The sequence below is a fragment of the Acanthopagrus latus genome, chromosome 11 (assembly GCF_904848185.1).
Source record: "Acanthopagrus latus isolate v.2019 chromosome 11, fAcaLat1.1, whole genome shotgun sequence".
NCBI lineage: Eukaryota > Metazoa > Chordata > Actinopteri > Spariformes > Sparidae > Acanthopagrus > Acanthopagrus latus.
This window is the reverse complement of record NC_051049.1, coordinates 25,698,036-25,720,177: the sequence shown is the minus strand read 5'-3', so window position 1 is coordinate 25,720,177 and position 22,142 is coordinate 25,698,036. Positions and strand designations below refer to the sequence as shown.

General features: G+C 41.9%; 1 long non-coding RNA gene across 2 annotated transcripts; it reads right to left on the bottom strand.

The window, feature by feature from the left end:
• Positions 1-1,720: 1,720 nt before the first annotated feature.
• Positions 1,721-20,984, bottom strand: LOC119028819. 2 transcript variants are annotated; one of them, XR_005077807.1, is made up of 3 exons: positions 20,588-20,984; positions 8,890-8,985; positions 1,721-2,024 (listed from the first exon to the last, which is right to left on the bottom strand). It is a non-coding gene; the product is annotated as an uncharacterized LOC119028819 (long non-coding RNA). The 2 variants fall into 2 exon arrangements; XR_005077808.1 differs by lacking the exon at positions 1,721-2,024 and adding an exon at positions 6,602-6,741.
• Between the last annotated feature and the right edge of the window lie 1,158 nt (positions 20,985-22,142).

Genomic DNA, 22,142 nt, shown 5'->3' with positions numbered 1-22,142 from the left:
AGGTTGTCCTGTTTAAATCCATCTGTTTTAACTGAGTCCCTCATCGGGACGAAGGAAACAACATACCTCACCTATACGATTTTAGGTGATCTGTTCACGGCAGTGTATAACGTGAGACAGTTTAACTACACCACAAACACAAACTACAAACTTTGCCCTGGCTGGTTGAGAAGAGGAGCATCTTAATACTTGCACCCCCGACATGTTCACCACGGTGCCACAGTGGATGGTTCATGCCGGTGGCCATCAAACTGTATAACTCATCCCTACTCCGTCACAGTTTGGACTTCAGTGGACTGGGCGGGGGGCTGCTGAGGTCTCACTCCACTCACGAATTGGACTTTTACATGGACAATTATATCTCCCTGACCTCTCTCCCAGTGCAATATATCTTTTTTAGCTTTTGAACTTATAATTGCATTTATTTTGCCCCACTCCCTGCAGTTCGCACACTCTTACACAAACAGCCGGTTCCTCAAAGGGAATTCTTTTGTGCTGTTGTGTCAGAACTTGTGTCTGACGTTTGTTGTGTCACTAGTCTTTGTGTTTTTGTTTATTTGCTGCAGGGATAAATAGTATCTACTGTATCTATCTGTCATTTTAGCTTGGACTACATCTCTATAAAATATTTCTGTTTATTTTTTGGTTCTGCCTACACAGAAGACTTCCATTCCATCTACAGAGTGTCAAAATGATGAACAGAATCACAGAGTTCAAACTCTCGTTTGTTTGAAGGCCGTTTGTCGTCTCTAACTACCTTGAACTTTGCCGATTAATGTTATATTATGTTAGATTATATGCTGAAATTCAAGGCAGAACAACTGAGCTCTGACTTCATGTCGCCTTTTGTCAGGTAAGTTCATTCAGTTCCTCGGTTGTTGCAACAGAGAAACAGCAAGTCTCTCCTTGAAGCCAGGTTTTAACAGACATCTGGTTGTGATGTAGGTATAAAACTACCTCATTTTGTTAACAGTTAATGTAGATGATGCTGGTAGAAATGTAGAAACAATACATTAGGAACGTGATTAGCAGATGCGTTGAGAAATTACTTGAATCCCATCTCCCATTGGTTACTTTTCTCATCTTACACATTACTCTGAAAGTTTCTGTCTATTTAAAAGTATTTTAAATAGACAATAAGCATGAACCCAAAGAAGCTCAGGAAGAAAATCTAATGAGGTTGAGTAAAGGATCTAAAAATCAGTATATATATAAGTATAAATAAGTATATATATATATATATATATATATATATATATATATATATATATATATATATATATATATACTTATTTAAGGAATATCACCAGTAGAAATAAGCAATGCTTCTATCTTTATCTCAGCTGTATGTGTTTCAGCCTCAGTTTAAAGGTTAAAACGATGGATTATCGATTGATCCTTAGAACCTGATGAATCACCTCCCTGCATGTCTGCTGTATGCATGGATTAAACAGGCTGTGAGGCCCTGAGAGGCGAGACATGATGTTGTCTAAATTCCTTCCATTCTGTCCTCTCAAGTGAAACAGATCAACAGCAGAGGTCATTTGTACCATGACTGACGACCAGGACATTTTGCCTGCAACGCGGGCACGACTGTCAGCCTGAGTGATCGGAGGAGGGAGGATGTCTCTTTTAGGAAACATTGTTAAAAAAAGGCCACAAACACCTTCAGATTTTCTAACCATTTTTCTTTTATTCTGATCCGGTACGAGGCGCCTCGGGAGAAGATGCCTGTGCTGATGCCGTGTGACTCAGACAGCTTCGTCGACCTGCTGACAAAGACGATGAAGGTGGACGCCTCTGAGAGAATCACACCGAGCCAAAATCTTCAGCATCCATTTATAACAATGAGCCACCTTGTTGGCACATTTGACAGCAGCTTCTGGTGTGATTAGATGCTGTGTGTATTGTCTCTGTGCCGGCAGGGGAAGTTGTTTGACTCAGCAATGCGTTGTCTTTTGCTGTGAAGATGAGCATGGAGCTGATGAGCATCTGTCAGACCTCGATTGGGGGAACTCCCAACTCTGAAAACAGTCCAGTAAAGAAAAGAAAAAAGGGGTTGTGTCAGAATGTGGCAACAGGTTGATGTGAAACAGCTTCCTTGTATTGTTTATTTAATATCTTATATGAATAGTGACATTTTGGGAATTACTGTTATTTGAGACTCTCATTTATGAGCTAGAGATAATTGCATGACCAGAAGACGAGTAACTGAACCAGTAACTGATCTATACAGTACAGACATGACAGTAAAACAGAAGAGAGCGATGATCCACGAGGGCCCCTGAAACCTGTGTCCACTGAAGTCTGTATTTGTTTTGCATGTGCCGCTGTTCAGTTTCCCTGAATTCTTTGTGAATTGTTCCCTTTTTCAATCAAGTAAAATAAAAAAGCGTAATGGTAAGTGTTTTCTTAAGATCAGAAAGGCATTGCATATCTAATTTTGACACTTCACGCACACAGACGATCCTCTAAACTGGCACACAATAATTGTGTGGAGTTCATTTTCCCCTTAATTATCTTTTTTGTGCCTTCATTACAGCCAGTGTGATTACCTCTGAGTGGGAAACAGCAAATTCTTCCATTTTTTTGTAATATGAAGCCGACAAATCCTCAAAACCAGTGACGGGTTGGCCATCTGGAATCTGGGCAAATGCCAGAACGATGGGCTGCTTGGGCTGCTCAGACTGGGCCGGTCAGAAGTGTGTGTTTTTCTCTCGAGGTGCACTACATTTTTTGGGGGATAACTGTTAATAAGAAGAGACTGATTTATTCTTTTATATATTTTATATTCCTAAACAAATTAAGCTAAATAGACTCACTATCTTTGTTGTCATGAATAAACAAACTCAACTTAAAGGACAACAGAGTTTCATACTGTTTTATTTCGTTTATATGAGGCAGACCCTGCCACATGTTGAACAGCGTTCTGGGACCATATATTCCTCTGAGAACTGCTTGTTTATCAGTTATAGAAAAATCCATGTTTAGAAGTTTATGGTATAACCTCATCAACAGTGTACAAATTTCATTCCGAGTTTGAATTTCTTCTCCAAAACTGCACATTACCCCTTTAATTATTTAAATAAGCGCTTCTATACACACACATCTGTTTGGTGGTTGTACCGTGCAATAAACACTTTCTCTTGAAATGCACCCAGGGGATTATGGGGGATTCGCCAGTGATCACCTGGATGTAGTAAGTGGAAAGGTGGAGCGAGGCGGAGGTGACAGGGCGCCGGTGTTACAGCTTGCCCGGGACACGCCAGGCAGGAAGCGGAAAAAAACAAGGAATAAACAACCGGAGCTCTCTCGGCTGAAGATGAAGGATTTACTGACACGAGGATGAGAAAAGCGGAGGACGCTGGAGCAGGAGCGGAGCAGCAGGTGCGTCTTCACATGTGCGACCTGCATGAAGTGCTCTCTGTGCTGCTGTCTCCTACATGCATGTCATGTTATAGTCCACAAATAGACTGTGTGTTGACTCTCTCCTGACTCACGTGGCATGTGAAGGACTTTCCACATCAAAGTTCAAGTCTATGAATCTGCTGATGGAGGATGGAGATATGATGACATCATTGAGAAGGTCGCGAAGAGATGCATTGACGACACGAGGTAGACAGTTATTATTATTATTATCATTATTGTTGTTATTATTATTATTATTATCATTAGTAGTAGTAGTAGTATTGCTATTATTGTCTGTGCTGTGCTATTTTCCTAACTGTCCAGTGAAAACCACTTATCTGCAAATGAGGTGTTTTTGAATTTTGAAATATTTCAAAAGAAGCATTGCCACGAAGCTGAAAACATTTTCTCAGCTCGTGAAACGTTTTGAAGAGAAGCTGTTTCCTCCGTGCGGTGCAGCTGGTTTAGTATGCACTGTGGTTGTGGCTGTGGCTTTGCAGGGCTCTTTTCATCCCGGTGAAAGGCCGGTGGATGCAGGGCCTGGGGATGCTGAGGGGGCTGCGGCACTCCCTGAAATGAGGCTATAACATTCGCCGAATTTACAAGAAGGCCAAAATGATTGAGAATGTGTCATTGGCAGCGTTTCACTGAGTTTATAAAGTTTCTTCCAGCTCAACAACTCACAAAATTGACAGGTTTTTTAAGGGGGTCTGGAGACTTTATCTCCCTCTTCATCACCTTGCTGGGGACTGTAGTTGATGTGGCTGCTATGACCTACAGTATATACAGCCTCCATGTAATGTTGTGAATCATTGTCAATAACGATCAGATGCCAACATTTTTAAGGTGTTATTGAAAACATTCAGCCATTGACTGTGACACTCCACCTCCCCTCTACCATTGCATTCAGGTGAAACAAAAAATAACCTGTACCATTTACTATACAACATTATAGACTGAGCCCTCAGCACCGACTTCCTGTTGTATTATTATGTGCTCAAGTAGAAGCCATGAAGTATAGGCTCTGACATGCACTCAGAGTAAAAGTAAAAAGTTTCCATCTGAAGGATGTTTCAAAGCTAACTGAAGCTCATGTCGTATCAATATAATTTAAAGACTTATCAAACTTGAGGGTAGAATCAGCTGGATCTGTCCCAGCTGTTCCTAAATGCACCACAAAGATAACTGATTGTTGAGTCTGATTTCCAGGACGACAAATTCCCACATCCTTTGTTGGTGAAGCGTCCAGAGCAGCAACAAAGTGAAAAAATGAGAAAATCCAGGCAGAGGGCTGGAGGGTCTCTGCAGATATGCAGACACGCCTTTCCTCCAAAGTCCAGCCTCCATCTCTGTCTGTTTAAGTTTTGTTACGTCTTTCATGTAGTTTCATCTCACTATGTCTGACGTGCGCGATACGTACTGATAGACTGAAATCAATCTTGTCATGTTGGGAAGGCGGCTGCAATGATGCAGTACAGGTATAACAAATAGTACTCAAATCCATTAAAACTGAAGTAACGAGCCTGTTTCGAAAGTGTTACGAGTAAAAGTACAGATATTTCTGTTAAAATGTGGAGAGCAAAAGTAAAGAGTGGTCAGAAAAATAAATACTCAAGCAAAGTAAAGACACTTGAAAAGTCTACTTCAGTATGGGAGGTCTGTTGCAAATACCATGTCCGTCACTGACTGTAGTTTAGATTTGGTTTGGCAGTTTATGGAACTCCTGTGGTCACAATCAAGAGAGGAAACACTGGGAGGGATGCTGGCAGGGTACAGGATGCAGTCTCCCATTTCAGATCATCATGAGGCCTTTGAACAAACAGCTGATGTTGTCATTTCTCTGCTGAGGAACAGTCTCCGTGCAGCAGCAGATTTTCTGCCATATCCGAGCTGGTGACACAGATTGTAGAATGAAGTGTAGACGGCAGCGGCGGCTGTTAGCCTCAGTGTGGTCTCCTGTACTTACTGTAATCACACTGACGTCAAAAACAGCCTCACGTCTCCTGTAAGACAAAACAAACTGTGTGGCGTATTATCCCGTCAGTTAGAAAACCGTGTGCCGCTGTGTGCATGGCGGCTGGTGGCAGAGGGGTGTATAGGTGGCTCAGAGGTTTGTCATAGAGCATGTGAACACTCACACACACACACACACACACACACACACACACACACACACACACACACACACACACACACACTCAACCACACACACACAACCACACACATGCACACACACTGTAATTGAAAACCTACCCCTTTAACATTGTGAAATGCCCTTAAGCCCTCTGGAATACTCTCTTCATCTCACCCCTCTCTCTATCACACACACACTCTCTCACACACACACACACACACACACACACACACACACACACACACTCACAGACGCACACACTGTATGAATGAGAAAGTGAAAGAAAAATGGTTTAACATTATAACAGTTCAGCAGTAAGGTCAGCGAGAAGGCAGCTGTCTTCCTCACTCCCTTCCTCTCTCTCTCTCTCTCTCTCTCTCTCTCTCTGTCTGGCTGTTGAAGCAAAGAAACAAAAATCTGATTTCACCCTCGAAGGAGACTCCTGCTAATTATCTGTGAGGTCGTAGGAGGGAGACAGTCTGACAGCCACACCTAACCCTGAAATAAATCACCAAAATGCTGTTTGGTAAACTGTGAGATCATCTGCAGAATAGCGACCAGCTAGCAGATCTCCAAAATCGTATTTATTTAGTTTTTTATTTATCAGTTTGTTTTGATCATTTGATCAATTTTGACATTTTAGCTCATCATTTTGACTTTTAGTATCCCATAATTTTCAGTAATGCATCAGTTTTCCTCATTTTTTCCCCCCCAAATTAACACATTTTTCCAAGTGTGGAATTTTACTGGGTTCGTGACTCTCTGAACTGTAACTCCACAAATGATGAACTCAGCAGAGATTTTAGGAAAGATCATATAACTTCAAACTTGATGTCCTGGGGCCTGACTCTTTTATTAAAAAGCTTTAAGAAAATCTAGATTTCCCCTTTAGGCTTCTCAAGGTTCTCTCTCTCTCTCTCTCTCTCTCTCTCTCTCTCTGTCTCTCTCACTCATTCACTCACACACACACACACACACACACACACACACACACACACACACACACACACACACACACACACACACACACACACTCACACTCACAAACAGACAAATGTGCCTACTCACTTGGCCGATAAATGTGTGAGAGTGTGTGTAAGTCATCAGTTTCTCCTTTGAGAGAGGCTGAATAGCCCAGCAGCCACAGAGTGAATTGGTGCCACACACTCAGCCTCCGGTTCACCAAATCGCACGATTGTCTACAGACAATAATGTGGCACAGACAGGCATGCAAATGTGTTGTTAATGATTATTGTCTCCAATATTGGAGAAAGTGCAAACACTTTCTCCAGTATTGTGATATTTGAATCAAACATGTCACAGGAATTAAAGATAAACTTAAGGCATACTTCCTGACATTTTGACAGTGCAGTCAGGATAGATGAGATACATTTTACAGCAATAGGAAGGCTGAACTACAGCATGTTGTCTCGTGGCCTTCTGGTAATTAGTTAAGTTAAAGGGTAACCCCGCCAATTTTACACATTAAAAGTGTGTTTATTCATACTGCATATGTGGAAAAGTTGTATAAAGTCTTTTGTGGCTCCAGAGAAAGCTGCATGTAATCTGATACATCTCCTCTAATATTGACACTCAGGAGCGAAGTTGCATTGTGGGTGTTTAAGGCACCAGGTTTTGTAAAAGCAGTCCACTAGTCTAGCATTGCAGTCCTGTAACGCTGCTGGACTCCACAGGTTAAAAATAAGATACTGAACCAGACGTTTTTTTTTTTTTTATTTCAAGCATTCTTCTTCCTTTTCAAAACATGGCATCTACATTACCCAAAATGCAACTTAGCCACTGAACGACATCACTGGAGGCAATTTATCAGATTGTGGGCCGCTTCCTCTGGAGCAACAAAAGGCTTCTCTGTTAACAAACACCAGCTACTGTGAATTCAAGCAGAATTCTAACATGACCATAAAACAGTAAACATTATACACTACAAGGAAACAGATTGTGAACAACAACAGGCTTACAGGCCTACAAGGGATCCAACGAGGTACACATGCTAACATACTGACAACATTATACATATATATCAAATTCATATTTATTCCTCCAGAAAATATGAAACTATTAGTACACTGACAGAATAAGTGTATCACAGAGACCAAAACATGTAATATAATAATAACAATAATAAAAAACTCACTTATTGTACAGTTAAACTAGAGTTTCTAGAAATGTTTTACTATCACGCGTTGTATCATCTTACCCTTTTGCCCCGTGAATTTATTTCCTCACTTCCCCTCTGACTTCTTCTCATCTCTCTTAATCTTCCTCCATCTCATCTTATCGCACCCCCATTTTGCTCCGTTTCATCATCATCTAATTCCATCACTTCCCATCTCCTCCGAATAACCTCACGTCACTCTTCGCCCACCTTCTCAGAATAGAATGTAAAATAATGTAATTCAATCAAACTGTGTCATGTCATTTCATCTCCAGTCCTTGCTGAATGAGCAATAGAACAGAGTCTTAATGAAGTGCAGGCAGTGACTGGAGTTGATGGCATTGATTGCCACGAACACAAAACACAATACAGTCTCAGTGTGAGAGACAACAGCAGACAAGAGTCTTTTTCTGCTCATCACAACAGGAAAGAATTCACAGACTTTTCTGTGTGTCTCTGTCTCCTCCCATCTCCCTCCATCTCCGCTTTCAGGCCTTTTATATACAGTACATGTAAGGATTATTATTTATAGGTTTCATTGTTAAATCCATATGCAAATCAAAATTCTTTGAACTGATCATTGTTGAATTTTCTCTTAGTTTTATGGAATTTCAGTGTGTTATATAATATTTGTGCTCATATTTTGTGTCACTTCTCACATCAGTCGCTATAAATGTTGACAAAGTACATTTCTGCAAACTAAAGATACGTTAAAACTGAACTTTTATGTTGCAATGTTATTTTGTGTTCAATTTTCTGCTTTATCTTGTGGCAGCACTGTACCAAAGTACCAAAAGTGAATGGGATCTTTTCTGGGCTGCAGTTTTGTGGAACTCTGTCAGTACTTTTTGTGTAATCCTGCGGACAAATTAATCTACCAAAGATGGCAAAACAAGCGAACAGACAAATGGACAGAGGTGAAAGCGCTGACACAGGTGAAAGCGCTGACAGCACTCATGAAAACAGAATGCAAGAATTTGCAAACAAACTGTTTCTTTTTATGTGCAGCGCAGCGTTCGAGCTTTTGAACAGGCCATCAGGAATCACCAGTATTTATTCCGGTATAATGAAGGTTAGGGAAGGACCACGGCAAATAAAACACTGTTAAAAAGTTACTTAACATCCCTTGAAAAACTTATCACTTTTATCTCTATCTTTTTGAACTTCTCACCTTGTTGCAGTGATGTGCAGTTGTTCCTCCAGAATCCAGAGGTGGAACAGGGTTGACACTTTCAGCCAGAGAAGGCAGCGAAACACCCAGTGTGTGCTGTGGGTTAGACAACAAAACACTCGGTTAAGGTAAAGGAAAGGGTGCAATGTCTAGTCTCCTGCATTAAAGTCTGATTTATTTCACAGCCATCAGGCAACTTTGACCTTCACAGTTGTACTTTGTGCCTTGCGTCCTGCACTGACACTAAACCTGGGCTTCGGATGTGAATTGTGTGGTTCAGAAACACCGGGTGTGAACGTATCTGCTGAAGGTTCCACGCTGAAGAAACACCACACAATCACATCATGTAATTAAAGTCTTGAAAGTTTTTCCTGCCGAACCTCTTTGGTCTCTTCTTAGGCAAAAACATAATGAAACAAAGATGGAGAGAAGGAGTCACAGCAAAGTGCCTTCGTCCAGCTCTCAAATCAAACAGCCCCTAATCTAATGCTCCATCACAGGGCAGCCCACACTGGGATTGTGGCCAATCGCTTGATTAGTATCACACAAAAGTGGAATTTTTCAAATTTGTCTTGAATTTGCGCAGCCAACAGGAATTTATTGTTATTTAAAAGCACATTTGTCCATTAAAAAATATCAACCAAAGTGTGAAAATGCTGTAATGGCCATAATACCTGAAAGGAGAGCTGGTATCACATGACTACCCCTCACAGCGAGGTGTGTGTTGTGGTCCCACAGCTCAGTGGGGGGTGCCGGTGTGGAAAATCAAACCGCTTCACTGCGAATACTTGTGTACGTGTTTACGCTTTTTATTTTGTGAAAATGGATGCTTAGCGCTGCCAAAAATCTAAAACAGCATTTTGGCGGGTGCTGTGTTGCCTCAGCAACAGACACCACATTAACCACTTAGAAACAGGCCGAAAGGCATTTCACAGGAGGACGCCGTGTACCTTGGCAGCACTCAGAGCTAAGTGTTGCTGGCCCAAACAGCATCCTCCATATCATCACCAAGGTGAGACGGCCCACATCCGAAAAATCTACTGGAACGGACTCAGCAGCTGGCCAATTGTTTTGGGTCCACAGTATGACACTGAAAGCCAAACGATATTTTAGACACATGGCTCCGGTGCAGCCTAATAAACTGCAAACCTCTCTTCTGCTTTTGGAAAACATTCCCAACATGAGGAAACATGCGATCACAAAGAGTGATATTAAGATACATGTTCAGAAGCTTTCTGTTACAGGTTAGCCTCTTGACTTAAAGTGCTGAGGGTGAACAGCAGCCATGCAGCTACTCAGATATTACAGTCAGTCCCAGTGGGCGTGATGTCACAGTGTTCTGGATTATTTCTTTGTTGTCTCGGAGAGAAGGCTTAATCACCTTGAACGGGATCTCCTTAACCATTGACCACTGAGCAGCTCATGACTGCTTATGAGTGTGAAGGTGTGTGTATGCTTGTGGGTTGTGTGTGTGTGTGTGTGTGTGTGTGTGTGTGTGTGTGTGTGTGTGTGTGTGTGTGTGTGTGTGTGTGTGTGTGTGTGTGTCGCCCAATCATTTGGAGCATGAAGAACAGAAAGAGTTTGCAGATTAAGGGAAGCTCAGGGGATTATGGTCATTTCCTGTCTTTAAACTGTAAATTAGCCCAGCACTGGCACTGGAGAAAACGGACCACAGTCCTCCAGAACTCAACACGCAGATCTGGTCCACTAGCGTCAGACGCAAGATGGCTCAGATAGACTGTTTAGTAGAAAATAATAATAAGATAGATGACAATTTGCTGTCAATTTGTAGATATATTTATACAGGAAGCAATCCCTCATTGTTGAGGCACTTTCACTCCTAGTTTATCTTTCAACAAAAGCTGTAATACGGATTGCATCGCAGATTGTTAATGTATGATGGTGTGTTCAGTCTGAACACTTTAGACAGATCTGCCAAACAGGAGTGGGCTGCCCAAGTGCCATCATTCCATGCGGTATGTGGGTCAGATGAACTTGTCTGATGTGGGCCAGATCTGGGCCGCAACAATTTTACTGTCTGGGCCTACCACAGGGTCAGGCCATACCATGTAACAAGAAACTCAAGCTACAGTTAAGAATGCGTGTAATTTTTGAAAGAAGCAAGGCTCCGGTAGCCCCCTGTCAGACTAAAGGCTGATGTATGGCTGCACATAGGCTCTATGAAGAGCCAATGACATAACTTGCTCAAATGGGCTATGTCATAGCGAGCACTTATACACAGCGAGCACTTATACACAGCGAGCACTTATACATTTATCTTGGTGAGCGATTTGCCAGCCGTTCTTTCCCCTTTAAACACACCGACCCATTCAGCTCACAGCCGTGTCTCTGGGCTGCAGAGAAAGGACAGGCAAAGTAAGTGTCTGCAGGTAGAGACGTCTCTCCATACACGCCAAGCCAGAATGACCGTGGTGTGTTTACTGGGGAAACTACAGGTCACAATCCCTCTTTCATTAGCACAGGAGGAGAAGCTGGAGCAGGTGATGCTTCCAAGCAAACAGTCACAGTTGTTAGGGTCTGTGTTGCTGTAAGGCACAATTATATCTATGTGTTTCTGGGGAGGTGCATGTCAGGCTACACCTTACTTATGGTGGTGATTCGATGCTGAAACATAAATCAAGCTTAACAGTCTCAACGATTCCTATATTGTTTGGATGCATCATTGGTCGACTAGGCAAAACTATCTGTAAAGCCAAACTAGTAAACGTTTGAGACAGTGAATGGACATGCATCCCTCTGGCTATTTACTCATTCATAACTCCATCTGCTTAATAACCACCTATGTAATATACAATATTATGAAGAGTGTGTTTGACTTTTATTCTGACTTTTACTCTGCTTTGTCATGACTTTGGCCTTTTCAGCTCCTCACTCTTATCTATTCATTTATCTTCTCTGTCTCTCTGTGGCCTCTCTCTGTCACCACTCTTCTCTTCTCTTCTCTTCTCTTCTCTTGTCTTCTCTTGTCTTCTCTTCTCTAGTCTTCTCTTCTCTTCTCTTCTCTTCTCTTCTCTTCTCTACTCTACTCTACTCTACTCTACTCTACTCTACTCATCTCTTCTCTTCTCTTCTACAAGCTCTTTGTTAGTTGATTAGTGGCCTCTTTCACTTGCTCTCTCTCTCTCTCTCTCTCTCTCTCTCTCTCACACACACACACACACACACACACACACACAGGACAGAGGATGTTGTTTGCTTGGAGTATTTTTAGCAAAGCAGACTGGCAACATTGTCCTGAGTAGGTTTTGACAACAGTGGTGTTATTTAGAGTGTGCATGTATGTTCTTGTGTGTTTGTGTGTGTGTGTGTGTGTGTGTGTGAGAGAGAGAGAGAGAGAGAAAGTGAAGAGGGCGAGGGTCTACACTGACCATTGCTTGCCAAAATCCTAATAGTGAACAGTTGTATCTCAGTGTACAGACTCTGTCTCTGTGGCCTGTAGTGGCTATCAGCACCACCCTGTAACCTCCCCACTGCTCCACTGACACTTCCCCTCAACACACAACCCAGTGTGACTAAAGCAACTTTCTATATCTGCTTAATTCAAAGCACTGTATATCGGCTTTGACATTAGAAATAATCAAAGTGACATCATGACGGTCCAGACACATCCTAGAATGCACTTTCTGTTTACTCTGGATCGGTGGTAAAACATACAGTGGAACATTTTTAAAAACATTGCTGACATTACAGGTAACTTGCCTGACAGCCTGACGCTGCCTGTCTGTTTGTGAAGCTATAGTGCAGGCGACACTGGCCCTTCTAGTCCATCGGCGTCGCCTAACTGAGGCCAACCCGCTCTGCACTGTTTATTTTATTTTGTGCATAAACGTTTGGATGGCAAAGCTCCACACTGTTGCACAATTAAAACAACACATTCGACAGCACCCTGTCAAGACCGTCTTGACATATGCCCATTGCATATTACTCTCATGTTGTTCTCCTCGATCTTTCCAGGTGTGTCACATCAGTGGATAATGAGTCAGACTCTCCAGTCTCCTCCTACGCACACTCTAATTGGCAAAACTAATAACCTTATCATAACACTTCTGTAACTGTTACATTTTGTGTAGATAAGGATTGAGCTCTGTATATGGAGGATATTCCTGTTATCACATTCAAGTACACTGTTATTGCTGCAGATGATAATGGTGGAGACACTATTTTCTCTGCTGTGACGTTGATGACAGTGGATGCCCAAACTGGATTTCGTTTTGAAGCCTCCGTCTGTGTCGTGCCTGCAGAGGTGACAGGTCTGGTTAGGCACAATGCCAGCATGAGACGAACTAACTTCATGGTTATCTCAATCTCATGGCATTTTCCTGCTTGTACCAATGAACCAGACTGACAACTAATAACAAGAAACACCAGGTCTTAGATACTGACAGATAATTATCTAATGGACCAGATATAGTTGCTCTTTATACTCTGGATGCAGTGTTGTGTTCTCTTCTGCTAACTAATACTGTTGTGCTCTATGTCCATAAACTATTTTAAGTTGATCATTAAAGAACTGGCTTGTAAAATGAAAATTTTTCATGATCAAGAAAAACACATATATTTATAGGACAGCGCTGCAGATTCAAAACCATCACCCTGCTGGGTTCGCCGGTCATGTTCTGCTTTGAAAGAATCTTAATACTCGGCCACAGACCAAGACGGGGGGGCGTAATGTTGGCTTTTACTTATTTTATGTCACTCTGGATAAGAGCATTGGCTGAATGCCTAAAATGGAACGTGTGAATGTAAGAGTATCAAGCATGGAGCTGCTATGCTAACAGTAAAGCCCCTGACCTCTCTGTGCCACCCACCCACCCACACACACACACACACATATGTACACACAGAGTTTTCAGTGTCCCTCTCTGAACCACAGTCATATCTGTTCTTCTGATGACGATGGGCAGTTGGTTTAATTAAGACAAAAGTGGCCCTGAAAATCCTCCAAATGTGAGAGCGGCGAACCCCCCTGTGGAGCAGAGAGCGGCAGAAAGATGGAAGAAGAGAGGGAGAGCGATAACGAATAGCCAAATCCTGGGTTTAAGAAGAGAGGGACCCGTCAAAGTGGGACTATAAAGAGGATGGGAGTGGATACATTAACCTCTGCATGACTCCAGCGTCTGTGGGTATATACTGTATGTGTCTGCATGTGTTTAGATTGAACGCCATGTTTCCCACTGGATATCTGAGAGTATGTGCGGTTAAGGCAGCCTGCTATAAAACTGTATCACTCAGGGTATTAATTATTTTAAAAATGAACTCTGCTATCAAAGTAGGCATAAAAGTTACAGAGGTCATTGTTGTGCAACTTCTAAGTCGTGACTGTTAAATCCTAAGTCAACCTCTGAGTCAGCGGCCAAGTAAAGATCTAACATAACAAGCCTCACTGTCAGAGCTCTGCAGGGCTTTGGAAGTGTCCAGATTCGCCCAGATGAGGAGGCACCATGCCAACGGATGCATGGTTAATTTGGCTCAACATCAGTGAAGGGATTTTAACGTTTAAGTACATTTAAGAATGTAGATTGTTAGATGAAAATACCAGTAAAATCAAATTTGCCAAACCAAAACCTTTGGAAAAAAAAAAATAATAATAATAATAATCAGTCTTTGGGAGTTTTTTTTTAATGAAAATGGTGATAAATGCTCTAAAATAAGCAATGAAAATGTGTGTTTTTTTACTATTTTGAGTGCGCACATGAGAGTCTCCCATCTATATATTTCACATATATAAATGTATCATAGAGCTGTTATTAGTCAGGGGAACACATTCACTTGAGCAGTCATTCTCAATTAGTATTAATGGGTGCAGTGTGTTTTCAGTATGTAGTTCTGTTTGATTCTTTACTTTTATGATGTTCAACTATAGATCTTGCTCTTTTGAAAAAAAAAATATATATATGAACTCAAATACAAAACTCTCTCTCTCTCTCTCTCTCCCACACACACGCACAAAGTAAAGTGAGTATTTGAGGCAGAGCAGGCAGACACACCTGAGAACCTGCATGCTCTGTTTGAGGAGGGAGACCTGTTGTTACCTGCCTTTAGGCTGGGTTCACACACACACACACACACACACACACACACACACACACACACACATGCAAACATACGCACAATCTGTGGCTAAACAAACCAGCAAACCCAGGTGTGTGTGACTGTGTGTGTCTGTGTGTGTGTGTGTGTGTGTGTGTGTGTGTGTGTGTGTGTGTGTGTGTGTGTGTGTGTGTGTGTGTGTGTGCAGGCGGACCCTCCATCAGCATCCTGTCACACACAAGATGTTTATCCAATTTGTCAAGATAATCTTTCCTCAAACTGGCTGCCAAGGAGGGAGCCTCAGCCCTCTCTCTTACTCACACACACCTGGGGGAAGGTTCACCGATACCCACTGCTTGGCCTGAAATGGAGGCCCTCTCCTCCATCTTGCTGGCAGGTAGCTTGTGTGTGTATTTCTGTGTGTGTCTGTTGTGGGACTGGACCCACCTTAAACTCAAAACCAGTGTTGGTAAATTTTTAAGAACCTGTGAAACCAGCCTAAACTCACCGGAGAAGTATCACTTCCTGGTAAATTGAATATTTAGAATGCGATAGCAAAAACAGCAACCAATAAAACCACTGACTCCTTAAATGATTGATTGAACTGGCATTTCTCCACTTGAATCAATGCATATCCTAATAATGTCTTTCATTTGAGTGTTATTGTTTACAGTGGTATCAGATTCAAATGAAACACAGACCCTTTAACTTCCTAGAACAAATGTTTTCCCTGGATTTAGCAGAACATTACAAGTAATTGACAATTTCAGCTTAAACAAGCACGTAGGACACTGGTCTGTCTTTGAGAAAAAATTATATTGAACATATTTTCTGAAACATTTTACAAATAAACTCTTGGTCACTATGCACACTTTATCAACTTTATCTAACACAACAGGGTTTATTTGTATAAGAACAGAATATTTTCACTTTCTTACAAAATCAAAGTTATCTTCACGGCCTCTGTTAGTGTGAACAGACCCCTGACTGGGTACTTACCTAGATCATGCTCTCAGATCTCTGGAAATCAGTGCTCAATTCAAACCCACAGTTCAGCTACCAGTGAATCAGTCCTTTTCTCAACAAAAATTCCTCAGTGAGATCTCACAAAGTCAATGGGAATACTCCATCTGAGGCTCAATACAAGCCACAAAAGTAAAGCCGAGAGATAAATCGTTTGTCTAATAGACAAGCTTAGTTATTCTCCAATTCTTTCAGAGTTACCCTCTGTAACCCGGCCGATGCACTGCTGTCGGCTCCAGCCAGGGAGTTTGATGATGGGTCCACCGATTAGAGAGGATGGAGTAAGAGAAAAATCAGACTCTGTACAACCGGTGAATCACAGGCTTCGCTGCTCGTTGCCAGGGGTTGGCAAGCTAACTTACGATCGCTGTCAAGATGGACCCTTGGTCCCTTTCACTTGAGAGTAACATTAGATGTGCGTATTTTCTGAGTTCATTAATACTTTTTGAATGGAAAGCTTTGGCAGGCCACTTGTGGCCCCTCGGCTGTCAGTTCATAATCACTTAGTTCATTAGAGATGCCACAGTTCTCTGCTCTTGTCACTTTTAGGATGAAGCCAGTTACGTTCAATTACTCACCGTGCAGTATGCTAAAGCAAGGTTATGATAGCCAGTTACACAGCAACAACCAGTCCGTTATAACTCAGTCAGCTTGAATCCTGAATCACCCTCAATTTTCAACCATCCATAACAGCTTTACCATGATTTAAGATAATTAAATCTAGGAGCTGCATCAAATTGCACTCACAATTTCAGCCACCTAGAGATGCCTGATTTAAAAAATAAATAAATAAAATATCAAGACCCATGCCATTAGTCACTGCGGTATCAACCAAAATGTAAAAAAAAACCTCATAAAATTAACAATGAACGTAGTTAGAAAGGTGATTTTTGGAGTCTCAATCCCAACTCTTCAAATACTGATGCTTTGGGAATGTGGCGCAGGTCAGTCATCATCCCAAAGCATCAGTGTTTGACAAGTTGGGATTAATCAACTTTTGTTACGAAGTGGACCTTCGAAAAGTGAGCAAAATTCCTACATCAGCACCAAAAGCTAATGGTGACTATGCCGGGCCGAGACTCATCCTCCATCTGAGTTTTGTGAAAATCCGTTCTGTGGTTTTGTGCAGTCTGTCTGACCATCCAACCAACCACCAAACCAACCAACAAACAGGCAAGAGGGAAAACATAACCTCCTTAATGGAGGAAACACCTCAAAGTCGAGACTGCACCAAAACTCAAACCAGATCAGCTACAATATGGTTGCTGGATTACAATGTCCGAACAGTTTCTTGACCTTACAAAATGGTTACAAAATGTTAACACCAGGTAGCGATTCTCATTACCAAACTAAACGGACCAAGAACAATGTCTGACATTTTCTCCTCAGGATTAGACCTAATGTCGTCAGTTACACCTAAATAAAAATGGCACAGTGATTTACGTCAACAAGCGGTAAGCACAGTAAATGCATGCGTTACACACTCGCAGAAATGGAAGCATAATTGCAGACACTCAACATAAAACACACTCGCACACACATGCACGTCTCTCACTTGTATGCTCACATTCGAGCACACAGACACACACACACACACACTGGCACAAAAATATGCATAAAGTCAAAAAATCCTGGAATGTTGCAAAGCTGATGATTTTCTAATGAATGGTTTCATTGGTCATGGTGGGGATTAGAGTAAAGGGATTGGAGGGGAATATTTACATGGCCTTAATGATTCCACAACTTTATATTTAGAGGTTCGTCTTATCGGATCCAATCATCTCTCAGCTCGGAAAACAAACCGCCGAGTCGAGCGACGGCACAATTACACGCCTCTGCCACGCACACGTTGGTCTGTCGCCTCCGACACCATCTGTACAGTCAGTGTGCAACATATTAAAATGTCTCCGAGAGGCAGAGATGAAAGACTTGGAGGGTGAAAAAAAAAAAAAACCTTAAACACTTTAAAGCCGAGAGCCCTCGTCAAACATTTTAACACTCTAACTTCGAAGTTTTTTTTTTAATAGGAGAAGAACAGAAGGCTTCATGGGGATATGTGAAATCCCACTCACACTTCACTGAATGTTAGTCCTTAGCTGGAAACGCTCTGCCAGCGCATGAGAGTGAGATAGATTCGCTTGTGATTGTTCAGGAGCTACACTTCTGTTACAGTAATGCTAAGGCAGGCAGATCCTGGGCGACATTTTGGAGAAATGATAACAGGTTGTGTCGTCCAAGGACTCGCTTCAAGTTCAACAACCCTGCATTGTTACACGAGCCGAGAGGGACAGTATTCAATTTGCCGGGGTGAAACTCACGAGATGGGTTGCCTCTTCTCTCAGACTCCTGAAAAGTAAACGTTTTCCCAAAGGCTGTCAGGCGTCAGGGGTCATTTCTTTTTGTCGATGTGGGCACATGAATCCATAATTTGTCAAAGAAAATTAGAAGTTACCGCAGCGGTTAGAACTGTGAAGGTTAGCAGGAGGTTGTTCTGACTGCAGAGGTCTTTGTGAAACGCTGTGTAACAGGGAACGTCTTCAGGCTCAGTAGCCACAGATTTGTTTTGCCTTTTGTTAATTTGTGGACATGAATCATTAATTAAAGTGTGTGAAACATTAATCAAGTTTTTTTTTTTTTTTTTGATGACCGTTTCGACACCTGTTGAAATTGTATTATTTCAATTATGTCTGGCCAGTGTTCTCAAGAAAATTAACTACTTTTTGCTTATCTATTAATTAATACGGTGATTTTTCAAACAAAAATGACAAACATTCCCAACTTCTCATATATGAAGTTTTTCTGATTTCCTAAGTCATTTTCTATGATAACAAGTGTAGAATCTTTGGGTTTGGGATTGTTGGTTGAAAGTTGCTGCCCTAGCAAAAAACTAATTGAGCAAATTTGTATTTGTCCACACACACTGCTGAGATAAAATCCAGACAAATCTATATACAGTTTATTTTAGATTGTCCTTACCAGAGAAATAGAAATACTGTTTTTATTCATTTGAATATCTAAAGTACCCATGATTACATTACCGCTGACAATCAACCTCCTGTTGAAAATTACCTGCTACAACATCAGTAGTATAGATGTGAATTTACTGCCGCCAGACCTCGTATGAGAGAGGGTGGGGTGGCAATCTGGAGATGCAAAACATGTGACGTGGCTCCCACCTCTGGGACAACAACCTATTTTGACATTTTGTTTTAAGAATGCGTTGCCATATTTTGATTCCTGTTTCCAGGAGGCTTTGCCCACCTACGCTGCTCATGAAGGAGCTCCGGCTGCAGCAGCCTTTTAATGTGCGTTATCAGGCTTCAGGGGAAAACAAACTTGAAACACCACGTACAGACAACACTGCAGAGGCTTTTCTTATCTGGCCTCCAAGAGAGCTCCAATCAACGACAGATATTTGACTTGGTGGCAGCGTGTGGCTTTAAAACTAGTTGTAGCCTGCTCTTTGTCTCTATGTCCTGTCTTGTGTCTCCCGAGCACTGTGACACACACACACACACACACACACACACACACAGAGAAAACCCTCTCTGAGACTCGTCACGCAAAAACAGCACCCGTCTTATCTTCATCTGTGCTTTTGCTGTTTTGATGAATGTTCGGATGTTTTTCCTGCAGCACCCAGTGAGGTAAGTAGCCCACACACACACACACACACACACACACTGACAGAGCAGAGGGAGTATTGGACAGGTTAGGCAGGTTTTTTCCACTGGACGGGGACTAAACATGAGCTGCTTGTTTAGGAGCAGCTTGCACCATCACCACCCAGTTAACAGAGACCTGCTGGATATCCCAGCAGCTCAGCGCCGGCGGTTCTCACAGCTCACCTTTGTGTCCCCTTATCGGCAAACGTTTCTCAACAGGGCGATGTTCAACAGTGCCGAAGTATGTAGATGTTGCAACCAAAGACGTGGAAAATGTCGGAGTTTGGAATGTAGACTGATATTATTTTCGACAGACAGAAGTGCATTACGGACATAGTTAATATAAAGCTGAGCCTGGCATGGACTCATCTGGTGACTGCACAGGGCCAGCCTGACACTCAACCCCCAAGACACAGGTGTTCATCACATCCAATTTACAGCTTTACAGACCAATTTAGATCTGTATCTGGACATGTTGTTTGGATTAGGTTTGCGAATGCTTGCAAGTCGCTTTGTGATCAGACCTGCCTGACCACATCTAGAGGAAGCCTGGTGCTATGTTTGGAACTTAAGTTGACACTATGCAGAATTGAATGCCAAGCTAAGCTAACCAGTTACTGGCTGTGGATATATACAGATATGTAGCATGCTCTTTGCAATGTTTTAAACAAGTGTTGTTCAGTTTCCAGAGCTCCACGCCACCTTGTACCAAAACAAAATAGGGTTTATTGACACGCAACAAAAGCATTCATCAGGATTCACTTGTTAGGCTCAGGACTTCTGGCCGACACGGAGCAATTTTTATCACGTCAAAATTTCAAAAAACACAACTCGTAGTTGTTCTAATAGTAAACTCAGTCATTCAACCCATCGATCATATCCTGACCCAACCGGCAGGATGAAAGATAAAAGACTATCTCTCTGTCTCTGTCTGCGCACACACACTCATGCACACACACCTGCTGCCCGAGCCAACCGTGTGCTCCGTCATCACATCTGTCTCTCTGCGGAGCTAGCAGACATTAAGTCAGCCTGCCTGTTGCAGTGATGAATAGGCTGTGGACAGCTGAGAGCACCTTCTGTCAGGGAAACAGTCTGTACATAGATGGTGGAAAGTTGCCTCAGAATAGAAAGGAAAAACCCATTACAACCTTTTCAAATCAACATTCTTCAGCGGTCACTTTCAAGGTACAGTGGTGCATGACTGAGAGTTACGTCAGAAAGAAAGCCAGAAATTCCTGGTTGGTATTCTGATTTGATCTTCAGAGCAGTGTAGTGCTTTCGGCAGCAGGCTACGGCCTTACAGGCGGCTGATGTGTTTTTGGCTCTACCCCAATGCAATAGCTACCACGATGCTGTAACAGGTTTAACAATTATAAGCTGACTGTAAGATGAAGTGGAGGACAAGAATGTTACCATGAAAGTATAGATTCTTCTTTGGAATCTTTTACAATCTTTTACCTGCAAAGGAAAAAAAAGAATCTTGGTGAAGACGCCAGAGTTGGCCTTCAAACATTTTTGCTGGATGCCATTTTGAAGCTGAGAAAACAGTGTCGGACAGCTAATGGAAACACTGTGATTGCAAATCTGAAAAAAGAGACAAGATTCCACACTTAGACCAAAGATGTTTGCAGGACAGTAACAAAATAAAACAATGGATGCGCTAAAGCAGACTAGCTGTAGCAACATTCTTCTTCCTGCCAGGAAGAGTTAAGATAAAAAGAATAAAATACATTTTAGCCAATTGAACAGTTAATTAGAGTGTTATGTTAGCAACACATTAGCTTCAGACTGCTAGCACAATGGCTGTTTTTGTTCAGTGTCAGCTGATCGCTTGGAAAACTAGATTATCAAAACACAAGGGATGTTTCAGGAGCGCTGATGGAGTGGTAAAAGATGCCTGTCAGTCAGGTCACAGATCTGAAGAAGGCTGGATGCCACAGCATCAGTTAAACCACAGTGGAACTGTGCCAGTTGTTGCTACAAGCATAAAGCAGTTAGCAACCACTTCTGCTATTGTTTCCACTTAATGAGCAGGGTAAACATAAGTATGATTTAGTTCATTTTTCATGTCACTTTAGAAAAACAGTCACAGCGTTTTAATATTGGACAGCTTCGATACGTTGACAATAGAGTGGTGTAGGGATGAGTATTATTGTTGGCTAACCTGGAAGTTAGCCTTGACAAAAAGCCTATGAGACTTTTGAATTGGATTGATACTCAAACGTTTTGTTCAGCAAGATAATCTTCAGTGATGATTGAAATTCCACTTTTGTGATTTTCTCTAGGAGTAAACAATAAGAAACCAATGTCAGGCTGTAAACAGACTATATTGCGGTGGCATGACTTTAAGGTCACCACTGCTAAGCGCCTTAGTACAATTAATTATACATATTTTCTATAAACTGATCAATGTACAAGTTGTAAAGTTAAAAACTAAAGTCAGCCTGTTAAGATGGACTAGTATGTAGATGAGTCTATGTGTTCGTTGTGATGACGTTTAATATACGTGAC